Source organism: Podarcis bocagei (assembly GCF_964188305.1).
Source record: "Podarcis bocagei genome assembly, chromosome: 5".
NCBI lineage: Eukaryota > Metazoa > Chordata > Lepidosauria > Squamata > Lacertidae > Podarcis > Podarcis bocagei.
Window position 1 is genome coordinate 68,791,272 of NC_138129.1, and position 15,239 is coordinate 68,806,510.

At 43.0% G+C, this 15,239-nt stretch overlaps 1 protein-coding gene across 1 annotated transcript in view; it reads right to left on the reverse strand.

The window, feature by feature from the left end:
• The window catches only part of PIGK (phosphatidylinositol glycan anchor biosynthesis class K), a 96,772-nt gene that overhangs the window by 58,201 nt on the left and 23,332 nt on the right, over positions 1-15,239 (reverse strand). The gene's annotated exons all lie outside the window — the stretch shown is intronic.

Consider the following 15,239-nt stretch of genomic DNA (forward strand, 5'->3'; position numbering starts at 1 on the left):
GTTTTCCTTCTCCTAGATGTGCTACTTTCCCAGGTTGATGAGCCTCATCTGCCCCTTACCTCCCTCTACAGCATTTGCAGAAACTGCCTTCTTGACCGATGGATCCACTCTTGGTCTCATCCGCTCAATCCACTGGAGTCTGTCTTAACATGCAGGGGAAGCCCCTAACTCACCAAGGGTTTGAGACCCATTCACTGCCCTCACCTGATTTAGCCAATCAGCCAAAGCCATTCCCAGGATGTGGCCGTTGCCACATGCTGACAGCTTCTAGGAGCCACAGGTGATAGTGAGACCCAAAGGTGGACAAACTACTCCAGTCGGAGCATGAAGTGTTCTCCACCAGAGGTATTACCCCCTCCCCCAACACCCATACATTCCACTCACAGACCAATACAAAGTCTGCTGATTTTTTTCCTGGCCTGCCTGATCAACCTAAATATATGCAATGCAGGAATATTCACTGTCTTTGGAACAAGATAATCTATGAACGATCTTTTTCAAAGATGAAAACTGTGAAACCCATGTAGGTCAAGACTCACAGGTTAGCATTTACATGACATTTTAAGGGGGTCCATCATAAAACTTAATCTGGACATCAATGCCTTAGCTAACAGAAAACAGCCACAGAAATCACACTGACTAGGTAAGCATGTGTAGCTAAATAAGAACACAAGCGAGTCAATAGCACTTAGATATTGTTCCAAAATGGAGTAAGTTCAGGATAACTGACTTTTTACTTTTGACCTTAATTAGCAGGGACCCCTGAAACCTCTCACTGCTAGGAGATTGTGGCACACATAACAATAGCATATACTCCTGTTTGTTCATCAGATGACCCTCTGATGTTTCTAGAGACCCTGGAGCCTTGAGTTGCCTTTTCTGCAGTGGAAACAGATCAAAATGTTAACACAGTACCCCAAAGCAAAATGCTTGTTCTAAGAAAAGGAAGCCTCCTGTCTTGAATCTAGCTGACACTTACATCACTTATACTGTGCCAATAAGGCTAGAAAATATATTTGCTGGACCATTCTTCTGATAATTTATTTAATTGAAAAACTGTGGGTGTATCTGTAAGTTAATGGCTATAGCCCAGCAAAGCACTTAAATTCATGAGTGACATGAAGCATTTGAGCAGATCAAAGCAAATACCAACATATCACATATTTCTCCAACAGCAGAAATATTAAGCATGACCACTAATTATAAAATGGCAGGTCGAGTTATAGGTACTGAGAAAGTACAAAAAGGAAAAGAAATTCATATTATCAGCAACTAGAATCATCACTGCAATCTAAATTTAGTGTTACCCGAGGAAAGCCAATGGATCCAATATTTCATTGCAAACTGACAAAAATGCACTTAACCTTACAAACACATGGCTTATAATACTTCAAATTTCAACGTAGCTATATATAGGGCTGCTTCTCTTATAACTTTAATTCTACCTACAGCTAACAGGCACAGTCCTAGGTATGACTACTCAGAGGTAAGTCCTACTGAGTTAAATGGGACTTACACCCAGGTAAATGAGTATGGCATTGAAGCATCAATGTAGTTTGATCTGAACCATGCAAAATGTGATCTGTATATAGTTTTAGATTGAACACTTTTTCCCCCTGGCTACAGAAACCATCAACAATACAATTTCCATTTCTAGATAGCCTGGCTTGTGGTGTCCCCCTTCCTTTGAGGAGGAGTAATGTCTAAAGCACGAGGAAGAACCTGAATTCAGGTAAGTCAAATAAAGACTTTGTTTTCTTGAACCAAAGCTTCAGCCTTGCATGAAGCAAAGAACATAAAAAGAGCCCTACTGGAACAGGTCAAAGGTCCATCTAGTCCAGCATTCCTTTCTCACAGTGGCCAACCAAATGCCTCTGGGAAGATCTCAAGCAGGACCCGAGTGCAACAGCACTCTCCCCATTTGCAATTCACATCAGCCAGTAGGAGTGATCCTTCATCCTTTTCAGACTTCATACTCATTCTGAATGCAGCCCGACGCACAAGAGCCAAGCTTAATTGTCATGGGGCATGTGCTTGCCTCACAACTTATTGACATATTGCCAATAGAACATCCACAAATTGTTGACAGTGGCAGAGTGTAAGCTAGTGCTGCCCGGGGCAGGCACACAGGCCACACACCTGAGGAGTTCAGGGGACAGAGGGAGCTAAGGAGAGAGGCGGCAATGGTGCCGCTACTCTGTTCCACTCCATCCCCAGGTCAGATGTCACCCAGAAGCAGAGCTGCAGCTGGGCGGCCCAGATGAAGAGAGAGGTGGCAACACTGCCAACTCTCCTGTACTCAATCCCTGATTCGGCAGCTCCTTCACACGCCAGAGTCAAGCTCCTACGAGAGAGTGTGATGTGGGGGTGCCTGGTTGCACCCCCTCCCAAAAATGTGCCTGGGGCCACGGCCGCCTCAGCCCCCCACCCCAATGATACGCAAGTGTCTGCATAATACAATTTGTATCCCATAAAGAGATATGCTTAAAGGGCCCTATCCATGCAATGGCAAGTGTCCAACTGTTTCCAAATTAAATGAGTACACCAATTATAAATTAAAAACCATTTAACTTTTCTGTATCTTCTTCTCTTGCAGAGTGCTTAACAAAGAACTGTAATTAGGACGAAACTTGCAATAATTAGAGAGTAAGCACCTTGTTCTGTCTTGTAACAGTTTTCTGGCTGCTGAAATTCTTACGTATCGTACATTTTTGTTTAAGCATCAACAACTGTCATTTCCTGCTCATAACATTTGACATTTCACACAAAAGCCCACCTATGATACGTGCTCCACAGATTAACTTCAACCTTTGGTCTGAGAGAATGAATCACATTTTTCTCATTCTGGAATATTTGAGATGAATTTGAACTTAATGTGGCCTAATCAGCCATTTAGTGAATTGCTGGCCAATTTAGCCAGATCCTTTAAAGATATAATTAGTCCCTACAGAGACAGTCAACTTTATTTTAGTAGAAATGCTAATCATTTCGAATTTGGTCAGCGTAGCTGTCACTGTATGCCCTTGCTCACAAGCACAGTCACTGCTTCCCCTGTGAATGTACAATGACGCCTCATCAGGATACAGGAGATAATGATCAAACTGGGTACAATACAAATTGTACTTCTGCTCAGGTTTCTCCAGCAACTCGCTACTGTAGTGATAACCCAGAATTCCATGCTTTTAAAGCGTTGACCTTGCATGCTTACTTTGGTCGTCTGCTTCACAAGGCAAACAGCTATTTGAACTGGTGATATCTAGTGGTTCTCTTAAAACAGGAAGCAAGGAAACAGTCCTCTAGAAACTCACTTCCTAAAAAAAACACCACATTGTACTGTGTTGAAGCTGAGGCAACTCCAATAAGTACCAATACTTAAAAGTAATAGAGGCATAATGAGTAGGCTCTCCCCTAGGTTCCCCTAGATTTGGCGGGTTTTTCACTGGGCCAACAGTCTGTCAAAACCACATCTCCAAAGCTTTCAAGTCTATTTCATCTATTGGAACCATCACATGGAAGCCTTGGGAACCATTTCAGCATAGGTGATGTAGCAAACCATCATGTGTAAGAGTCATCTAGCACAAGGAATATACACACGCTATGTAGAAAGTCAGAATAGGGGTAATGAATGTTAATGGTCATCATATGAATCTGCTACATTGTAATGAAGATAATGCTCCTGCACAATATGCCAGATTAGTAAACATACAAGGATATTTAAACAAACAGGTTTTGTCACTACACTTTCTTTTCTAGAAGAGGTGTCTTCTCACCGAGCTGCTATAACCCTTACTGGCAACAAGCAACCCTCTGTCCTATGGTTTTGCCTATTTTTCTAATTAATGCTTCATTTCCCCTTCTGTTAGAAGCATTTGGGGACAGAGGACTCTGCCTTAGTACTAGATGTTAGAAATACAGAGTGCCTGCTTGGCCATTATTTTTTCTTGACTATATTTCTGAGATGAATGAAAGGAGGCATTTATGCAGCTGTACATAACAAAAGCAATCTACAAACAAGCACTTTCATAGAGCTTTCAGCTTTATTGCCTATATAAATTTCTGTAATCCAACAGTACCATGGAAAGGTATTTTGATGATTATGACAAAATGAAATAAGACAGTAGCCCTGTGGTAACTGGAGGGACAAGATCAGAAATCTGTACATCTTCCTGCTCCCACAAGCATTGCTCTTAATACTGTAGTCAAATTTTAGATCCCAGCACACCAGCTGCCCGTTCCTAAACTAAATGTTAAGAAGTTAAATTATCAGACTCTCTCACAGTCCCACAAGGAACGCAGTTCTACAATCTGACAAAGCAGGAGCTGTTGTGGACAGCAAGAAACCCAGCCAACATACTTGGCCCAAAGTACATCTGAGAACCTTATTTCCCTGCAGCAAAGCCATTCTCTCCTGAAAGCTAATGCTTTCAGTATCAAGCATTGTTCCTGCAGGCAAATGTCACACATTCATTGCTACAAGGAACTGTTATCCTGGGTACTGCTACCACACCGAGAAGAATGAAACAGCTGGGTGCCTTATCCCTGCCATCCAAGCTCTGACCATCAAACTCATTCCTAAATGGCTGCATCTGAAGATACTGTGTCAGCATTTGCAGAAGAACAACCAGCTAAAATATTATTTCATTAACCAGAGTTGTAACTATTGAAACACCAACTTAAATGTTCTGCTTTTGATTGATATTAAATGACTATTAAAGGTAAAGGTACCCCTGACCGTCAAGTCCCATCGCGGACGACTCTGGGGTTGCGGCGCTCATCTCGCTCTATAGGCCGAGGGAGCCGGAATTTGTGCACAGACAGCTTCCGGGAAAACCAGAGCAGCACACAGAAACACCGTTTACCTTCCCGCCGGAGCGGTACCTATTTATCTACTTGCACTTTGACATGCTAGGTGGGCAGGAGCAGGGACCAAACAATGGGAGCTCACCACCTCGCGGGGATTCGAACCACCGATCTTCTGATCAGCAAGCCCTAGGCTCAGTGGTTTAGTCCACAGCGCCACCCGCATCCCATGAATGAATATTACAATATTAAATTGATTTTTGCGACACTTCCAACATACGGATAGGGTCTTTTTTTATTTTGTCTTTTGTATTGTTGCTGGGGTGATACATGATCTAGCCATTATCTTTAACAGTTCAATTTATTTATCTCTTACATTTATATCACACCTTTCCATAAAATATGCCAGTGGCAGCTAGACAGAAAGCCATCGTGTTTTCATCCTGGTTTTCAAAACACCTGTCAGCTTTAAATACATACAGACTAAAAAACAATCACTGGACTTTCTTCACCATCAAATGTAGATGGAACTAACACATCTGTGCCGTGAAGTGCCCGTCAGGCCCATCAATTAATCAGTGTGAACATTTTAAATCACAGATAAAGTTTTCATTCCTCAATCTACACTTTAAATCTTGATCTCAGCCCGAAAAACACATTAATTGCAATATGAACACATAGGTGACACTTTTCTGTGCAGTCCATCTCCCTGCCTCCTGCACTGGATCATGATGAGATAGAAATCTTCAGTGGAAGAAATTTCTGAGCATCTGGAAGGTAATCCTTTAGGCACTCGAAAACCAGAGCGTAAGCTTTTCCACAATATTGAGACAGGCAAAGATTGAGAGCACTTGCATATGGTTTAATGCCAAACAGAAAAATATTAAGGTTGCCCGCACCCTGCAGCTCTCTAGAATTTATGGTCATGTGCTTAGTTGCGTTTTCTTCGGGCAGAAAGGAATAGCGTAACACATGCTGATTGCTAAGAAGCCAGAGCATGGAAGAATTAAGAGATGAACCTCAGCAGCTTGCTACTTCGCTTTCACTACACGAAGTGTGTGCTCCTGTTATCCCTTTGCTCTTACTAATCAGTGCCAGCAGCTTCAGTGGCAAACATCTTACTGCTGCTAACAGCTCAACAACAGGACAGGCAACTGGCAGCCTCTGGGCTCAATCTGGCCGTCAGCATTACCCCAATCCCCAAGACCACCACTCCCAATTATGCATCTCACTGCTCTCTCAGAACTCTATTCAGAGGGAGCAGCTGAGACGCATAATAAAAAGAGGGCTTTGCCAAAGCCTTCCTTGCTGCTAATGCTGGAGAGGAAGGGATTAGAAAGGACTTTTCCTAAGGCTTAGTTTGCTGGGGGTGGGGGTGGGACTAGCAATGAAAATCATGTTGCTGGCTCAATTTAAAAAAAACATGTCCCTGTTAAAAATTTGTTGCTCTACTACATGATATTCAAAGAGCAAGACTGTATACATGACATCCCTCACATCACACTATAGATAATCCAAACAATTACAAAAAATAGTAAAGCAATGTGCTTGCAGAACTTCATGTGCTTCTATGTCAGGGACTGGCAGGGTGGCAAGGAGTGGGTGGCAGAGGCCACGGGGACGGATGCTGACCCAGGGAAAGTGGGATAGAGATTAAGGGGGTTTTGTACCTCCCACCAGGCAGGAGCCAGAGCTGGAAGGAGGGCAGGATGCACCAGGAATGGAGGAAGAGACGGAGCCTGAGAGGGAGTGGTGGTAGAATCCCCTCCGTCCCTTCCTCCTCCAGAACCAGGAAGGGCTTGAAGAGACAGTATCAAGGACTGGCTGGACTCAGAGGAATGGTGGAAGGCAGTAGCTGAGGAACTCCCAAGGGACGAAGGCTCAGAGCCTAAGCATTAGTGGTGGGATGACAATGAGTGGTCAGAGGGAGAAGACGGAGAAGCCTTGGCGGTGGTATCGGAAGCTGAAGAGGCAACAGGGTTTAGCGAGCAGGGAGAGCCTATGGCAGAGAGAAGTCCAGAAGCAGAAGCTGAGGCGGAAGCAGGAGAGCAGGGATGCCAAGAGTTCCCCTTCCCGCCTGGTCTTCCCAGACCAGGAAGAGGAAGGAGCAGAGACAGGTGTGTCGGCATAGTCTCAGACTGCTTGGGAATGACCAGGGGTGTGTGGAGGAGATTTAGGCAGCTATGGGGAGGCGAGGGCCACTGAGCAGGCCTTGTTTCTTCTAATACAGTTAACTTCACTTACTCTGTGTGATTTATTGTTGGCTGGCTCCCTAACAAGACAAGCACAGCAGCAACCTCTGTGTCCGAGACGTTGTAGGTTACTTCAGTGCGCCCCATCAGACAAGGCTACCTAATTTGGGTGGAGACATGGTTACACTGTTGCTCCAACCATCCAGTTCAGAGCACAAGCCTGGGGAAGGAATGTCAGCTACTTAGTCGCCAGAAGTGTATATGCATGTTCAGTGCACCTTAGGAGCTACTGTAGGTGTGTGCTTTGAAACTACCAGTCGTTTGTCCATCTTGGGATGCGCGCGCTCAGGAAATTCTACTTGAAAAAGAGCATGGAGATGCAGAGAATTGTGCACACAGGAACTTTCATTCACATGCCTCAATATTTCAAGGAACTTTCACACTGCATTATGGTTTGTCTCTTTGCTAACAACCCTTGAAAACAGATGCAGAAATTCAGTTGGTGCTCATACCTGATACCCTAGATATACATCAAAATTCATTCAAATAATCTCCACGTTCAATGGAATTAACACATGATAAATCAATTTACAAATGGAATGCTAAACAGGCAAGTTAAACCAAAGGAGTCACTTTGCTTGGCTAATGAAATTTAAAAGGGGCACGAAAATAAATGAAGCAGTATATAAAAAGCAAAGAATGGCAACTTTCAAAAATCAATAATATGTTTTGTTGTATACCAGTGGGAGCACAAGGCTTTTCATGAGCTAAACTGCATAGAGATCACAAGTGTGTGTTGCTCAACACAGTATAAATACTGGGCTTATATAAACACTCTTCATCAGCTAAGCTAACAAGTTTTCAAACCCTAACATAGTTAATCTAATTGAGTATTTCTCTAGTGAACTGAGGTTTATTAAATCTTAAATGCAATCTTATGTAGCTATCTAGCTTCTGTGCTGTCCCTATAAAGAGGAATCCCATTTGGGAGAAGAGGGGGGAAGAAGACAATCACTATGCCGTAAAAAGACTACATTAGTTGTTCTTTATGCGTTTGAAAGCAACTTTTCCCCTCAAGATGTCACTGAGTGGCTGTCGAAGAAGAGCAGACTTTGTATCTAAAATTGAGATCCCTCAAGAAACAGTTACCTCAATTGTGGCAAGAATAAAATGATTTTCCCCAACCCTACCCAGTTGTCTGATTTCCCATTTTGTTTTTGAGCTTCATTTTCCTATCCTATGCTTAGGTGTCAAGAGGTCTGGCAAAAAAAACCCAACTTCCACCACAGGGCAAACAACTGCTTGGAAACTAATGTGTGTTAAACACCCCAGCGCCCATGATCTAAGCAGACTGGCAGTCCTTCAGAATTGCAATTCATTTTGTTTGTTTTTAAATGGAAATATAGCATAGGTCTTTCACGTAATTGTCGCTGACTGGTTGAATGCAGAGGAATGATGGGGAACCCCCAAGGGGGGAAAAGGCTCCGAGCTAGGGGATTGCTGCAGGGACGGCAATGAGTGGTCAGAAGGAGAAGACTGGAAGGAGGTGTCAGGGCTTAGTGAGAGGGGGGATTCTGTGGCAGAAGCTGAAGCAAGAGAGGAAGGAGACCAGGAGGCAGAGATGAGTCCAGCTGGAGAAGCAGCAAGTCCAGCAGGTTATTTTCTCCCTTCCAATGAAAATGAACACATACACAGAAAGAGAGAGAGAGCTTTAAACATTCCTCTTAATTTGTTCATTTTGTCATATTCTAAGAGGGGTGGGGAACCTTCCCCCCCCCTTAAGGTCTGCTTTCCCTTAGGGGTTATGTCACTGGTCACATGCTAGACGTGGGTGGGGACAGAGTCACAAGTGAGTGGTGCACCCATAAGAAAAGCCCTGCTGGACCTTCGAGTCTAGCATCCTGTTCTCAAAGTGACCAAGCAAATGCCTCTAGGAAGCCCACAAGCAGAACATGAACTCTAAAACGCTCCCTCTGCTTGAGATTCCTAGCAGCTGGTTTTCAGAAGCACACTGCCTCCAAACCTTTTCTCTCTCTTTCTCTATTGGGCTAATTGTTTTACCTGCACCCTAGTAGGGAGGAGCAAACTGGGCACAACCAGCACATCCACATGCAAACACTGCTATTATAGGTTGCCTTCTGTGTCCGTGACACAGAAAAACAGGGCATAGATATTTTTAGTAAATAAATATTACAGGTGTCCAGTTTTTTCGTTTCCCCCCAACCATTAGAATATAAGACACATTACTCTGCAAATCCTGCAGCAATGAACACGAAACCAGTTCAACCATATCAATCTAGCAGTGTGTGAAGGCGTTTTGGTTATTTTCAGACTGGCAACTAACTCTAACATTGTTTTTCTTTTCCACATTATAACCTAATGCTGCAAAGTAAATTAAAAACAGGAACCATTATCTACAGTATCCAAATGTACTCAAAATCTAACCAGTCCCTTCATTTCCTTTTAAAGCTCTTGGGGTTCCTTCTCTGTCATTCCCATCAACTCATTTCCCTTGACTTTTTGCTATGCAAATTCCACTCCACAGTATTAATTGTGAAATGGTATTTGTTCTATTGATAAAATTGTTGCTCCTCACAGGATTTCTTCCCCATTGCTATTATATGTATAGTGCTGTATACAGCAGCTTTGCAAAGCCAATTAATTGCTAATCAGGAGAACAGGCAAGACAAATACCTCTGACACAGATTACAGGAGAGTCAAGCAATATTATCAGTGTTTAATACATGCACGCTTTTAATAACACTTTTGCTACACAAGATATTTGCTGCACAAATATTTGCTGCCTAAGTCTCAAGTACCACATCACCCAAAGTTCCATGTTCTTTAACTAAGTTTGCTCCAGTCTCAAAAAGCAGGCTGATGGGAAGCTACGGATATGGCAAAAATCACCAAATGTCAAAACACAAGTGCCATAGCATTATGTGTCATACTTAACAACATATTCATTCAAAACCAAACTATTATCTGACAGTTTACTACAAGTTCATTATCCAGTATAGCTGTAGACCATTTTCATGGTAGCTGCTGCTATCAGCCAGTAGTTCACAGGATTAAGGGCACACAAGACCAAGGAAAAATTCTATTCATGGAAATACTAGATTAGACACCCCAAACTTGAAATGGCAGGATCCCACTCTGCTTCTTACATGTCAACGGGTACATCTCTCAAGACCTTAAGAGCCTCACCAGTCACTCAATGCAGTTCTGGCCATACCAAAAGGTAAAGGAACAGCGAATTCCTGAGGATTAGGAGCAGAGGTAACCTGCTCTGGGCTTGGTCCACTGCAGCAAGACACCTACCTTAGCACAATCAATATTTATACTGCCATCCAGATCTGGATGCTTCAGAGGGAAATTCTGGCATGAAACCAGAATGAATTTCTGGAATCCAGAAATTTAGTTCTATCATCTATGCTTTGAATCAAGTTTACGGGTTTTTATCTCATCACATGCTGTTAATTAGCTAACCAACGCCAGGGTGTCTATGCTATTGCCAATACCATCTTGTTAATGGTCACTATAACTATTTTGCTTTAATGTAATTGGCACTGTCTGTTCTTTATACAGTTTCTCCGCCCCGACCCCCCAACCTTACTCTTCTCCATTACACACACACATACACACAAATTGTTTCCTTCTTTGGAACTGTAGTTTATGCGTCTGAAGTGGACTCTAGTCCTTGGAAGCTTATGTCATAATAGATTGTTGGTCCTTAAGGTGTCACAAGACTCAAATGAAACATAGAATTGTAGAATCATTGTGTGTTTCTTTCCTTTCCTTATGAAACTAAACATTCTTGCCACCATTATTTAATGAACAGTTTCTAAGTTAGATTGGTCCCTATTTCCGATAATTTTGCTACTAGGTACTAAGCTGATCTGATCAGATAATGTTTGCTATTGTACTACAGGCTATTTCCTCATACCCTCCAAATGTGATAGGGAGCTCATGCTTGAAAGGATCACCAACTGAAATTTTCTGCTTGGCACAACTGCCATCTTCTGGTAAGACGTAGACATCTCTCACTCCGATCTAAAGCTTTTAAAGCAGATGGTAAGGAAAATGTACAATTTCCTTCTAATTACTAGACAAGACTGTCATCTCTGGGATATGTGGCCACCAAGTCCTACTCTCTACAGCTTAAGTTTGGAAACGACTGAGTGATGCTTCAGAAATAAAAATAAAAAACACACCCCATTTGCTTTTTTAAAAACGCTGTCAGAGCATCTTTCAGGCATGACCTTGACTGACTCTAGAGCCCTACATGCTCTAGATTTGTCTGAAATCATTATTCTTCTCTACATAAAGTTTACAGTATGCATAGGAGCAGCGTGGGGTTTTCCTGTTGCAGAGTAAGTGGTTTGGACTAATGTTTGCACATAGGGCCCAGAAATACAGTCCAGAAGCTTCATGTGAGTTCAGATATGGCTATATGACTGCTAACTGGATATGAGTATATCATATTATAGGGGATGTCCTCTTTGGGCTCCAAGGGGGAGCCTTCTTGCAAGCTGGAGGCACAGCAGGGCTTTGCTGAGGCTTTTCAGGTCTCGCACCCCCTCCCTTCTGGGTTTCTGGGGCCACATGTATGCATGGTCACGTGTGAATTGAACACGTGTAAATGGGGGGGGTGCCTGTATGTGAAGAGCTTTCCTGAAAAGGTTTGAGAACAAACATGGTAGAGAAAGTATAGGGTGGCTGGGGAGAAGGACCTCTATCGCTTTACAGGAACAGTTTACTCAGCAGCACCATAGTGAGAGATCATACCAGGGTAAGCTACCCCTGCCCTGCTGATGCTAAAGGAAAATGTAGCATGTGATTGATTCAGGAAACATTTGAGTCCGAGCTCAGAGGGGGGAACCAATTAGGAGAGCAAGTAGAGTTTGAGAAACAAAACAAGTATCACAATGGGAATACAAACTCCACATCTATTCAAAATTAAATGAGCAGATTATTTTTGAAAACATTCAACCAAGTGGAATGTCAACTTTTCTCCCACAAGTTTGTGTAGGTCTATTATTATCCTATTCATCATACTTCTAAATCTGTTTACTATACTGTCTGAGACTGCACGCGCACACACACACACAGAGGCAATTCTTATACACGCATATGAAGGATGATATATTGGTATTAGCAGTCTACATTAATGAAGTACAAGCCTGCCCCTTCAATATAACATCATGTAGTGCAATACACTCCCCCTCCAGAGGTTACACGATTTATGGGCTGTAGCAACAAGGTGCAAAAATGCAACATTAAGAAAGCTGCTGGAATCCCTAGTCTGAATTCTGGTGCTTTAATGAGCTGAGCTACAGCTATAAACAATCCTAGAATTGCTTTTAGCAGAGACTTCCTGGGCCACAAAATGTGTGTGTGTGTGTGTGTGTGTGTGTGTGTGTGTTTATCCTCCCCATTCAAGGTCCAGACATTACCAGACACTTGATATATACAGCAATACAGATCTTACCAGGAACAATAACGTCCTTCTTGGTGTGTTTATATTTTGCCTTCCCTTCATGGGACTCAAGGCACAGGATTCCCAGGTGATCTCTGGCCAAGACCCTGAGCTGACCCAGACATGTTTAGCTTCAGCAAGATTATTGCATCATGTGTCTTCAGGCTACAATGTGGACCCATTAACACCTGCTGAGAGTTTAAAAGAACTCCAAATTTCTTCTCTCTAGTTGGTAGGAATTGCTCAGAGTTTCAGACATGCATCGGCTGCAAGGAAGATGTGGCTCATTCAACAGAGCTGAACACAACAGACAAAGGAAGTACTTAATACAGCAAAACTATGGAAGATGTAACACTGTCCACTAGCTCCAGTGGCTTTAAAGGTGAATTAGGCAATTTTTGAAAGAGAAGTCAATCAATGGCTACTAATCGTGATAATTATATATACTTTTCTAGGTTTATCACACACCTCTCAGTATTTGTTGCTGGGGAGCAGCAATGGGAGACAGCTATTGCCCTGATGTCCTGCAGGTGGGCTTTCCATAGACATCTGGTTGGATCGTGAAGTAGGTGGACCTTTGAGCTGATTCAGCAGGAATCCTACGCATTAGTAGCTTCTGCCCATCCAATTCTGACAGGCCTATTCCATCAAACTTTAATATCCTTATATATGTACTTGTGTACTTGGGAGATTGTACAACAACACTTTTAGGTCAATAGTCTGATTCTACATAGCCATACTTTTTAGATGGGGAGACCACATAATTGACGCTCTGGACAAAAAAGTCATAGCCAGAAATTCCTCATATCTGCATTCTGCCCATTTTCAAGGCGATCAGAACAGCTTTCGTGGAGATGATTCCCACATACTGAATAGCATATTACCTTTATGTTCTTCAACCTCTCCTCTACTCTAGGCTGACTGAGTAGAAAAAAATGGAGAAAGGTCTACACTCTATAAGCTTGCCCATTACCAAATTGGCAATGGCTTCCTTCTCTCAGTCGAATATTACTCTGGAACAGGGCTATACAACCTTTGAGCCAGTGGGTACATCTGGAATTTTGAGAAAGTGATGAGCACCAGGCCCCAAGTGGTTGCTGTGGGGGTGTGGCATAACACAAAATGGCTGTCCTGCGGTAGGGGATAATAACTACCAAATGTCAAGAGAGCCACATGAAGGTGGGAAATCCTAGAATTCAATGAACTAAGGATACATTTAAGGGGTTACGTTCAATGTAGGAATGGCTAGACTTGAGTAAGAAGAGCAAACAAGTCTCTCATATACTATTGTGATGGCCTGACTGGATGCTGTGGAGTGGTGGGTGGCATCAGCTGGGGAACCCCTAAGGAGCACCCCAGGGGAAGAAGGTTCAGAGCCAAGGGAATTGTGATGGGACAACAATGAGTGGTCAGTGGGAGAAGAGGAAGCAGGAGGGGGTGTCGGAAGCTGAAGTAGTAACAGGGTTTAGTGAACACGATGAGGCTATGGCAGGGAGTAGTCCAGACTCAGAGGCAGAAGCAGAGGCTGGAGTAGAAAGAGGTTAGGAGCTGGAGGGGCAGGCTGCTGAAGAAGCCAGGGAGTCTCCCCCGCCTGCTGCATCCAGCTCCCCTCCCCCTGGGTCTCTTAGGACACACAGAAAAATCAAAAGAGCAGAGTTTAGTTGTGTGTAAACAGTCCGAGACTGCTTGGGAAAAGCCCGGGAGAGGAGCCTTAGAGGGTGGTGGAAGGCAAGGACTTTCATTCCTCGCAACTGCCTTGTTGGAGCATGACCTACTGGGGAGAGCTGCTGGGGACACTAGGTCTGTGGTGTTTTGATTTCTTGAATAGAGAGTTAACTTCATTGACACCATGGTTTGATTTGGTTGCTAACCTACAGTTGACTCCAGCTCCTGACAACTGTGGAGTTTTATGGGGATACTTACTAAGACCTTTTGCAGGCACCACAGGAGGTACAGTCAGGCACACTGCTGTCCACCGGCACAACACTGTCTACCTCTGCTCTGTACTGAGCACAGCCAATGAGGAAGCAAAATAGTGGGCTACGATTTCCTTTTGCACCTACATGCACCGTATAATGACCCTTAGCATCAGCTTCAAGGATCAAGGTCCATGAAGAGGCAAATTGCAGAACCTAAGGTAATACGGCTGCTCCATCCCCAACTCCCCAAACACAATTACTATTCCAGTGGGATAAGGATATGGAAGTTTTTCAATGTTTATATGTAATATGATAAAGAAGATTTATATTATTTGCAGCATGAGGGAATATGCTACATGGAAGGATTAAGATCAGTGGCTACAAACTGGACAAAATTCCAATTATTGCTTTGAAAGAGAACCACACATTTGAATAATTGGCCATAAATGGTTTGTGTAAACATTTTGGTACTACATTAGAGGTAGATTTCTGTAGCGTCTAAGTATGTGCATGTATTAAAAGACTTTGGAATCCTTACAACCCAGTTCTTGCTTATCCAAAGTCCTTCCAATAGATGGCAATACAGCACCATGAATAAAATCAATCTACTGAAAGTTTAAATTCTGTAAATCCTCAATGCTTCAACAGAGGAATCCATTTTAAAACTGTTTATTTCCATTGGACTAGCCTATAAGGTAAGCACAAGATTTATAGCGTTCTGTCTAGAAACAGGACACACCTTCCCATTAGACTGAAACCACAATGTTTAGGTAGTATATTGAATTTGTGTGTCCCAGAATCAGAAAATCACTCTCATGTTGAAGTAGAAACAAAGAGCCTATATATGTA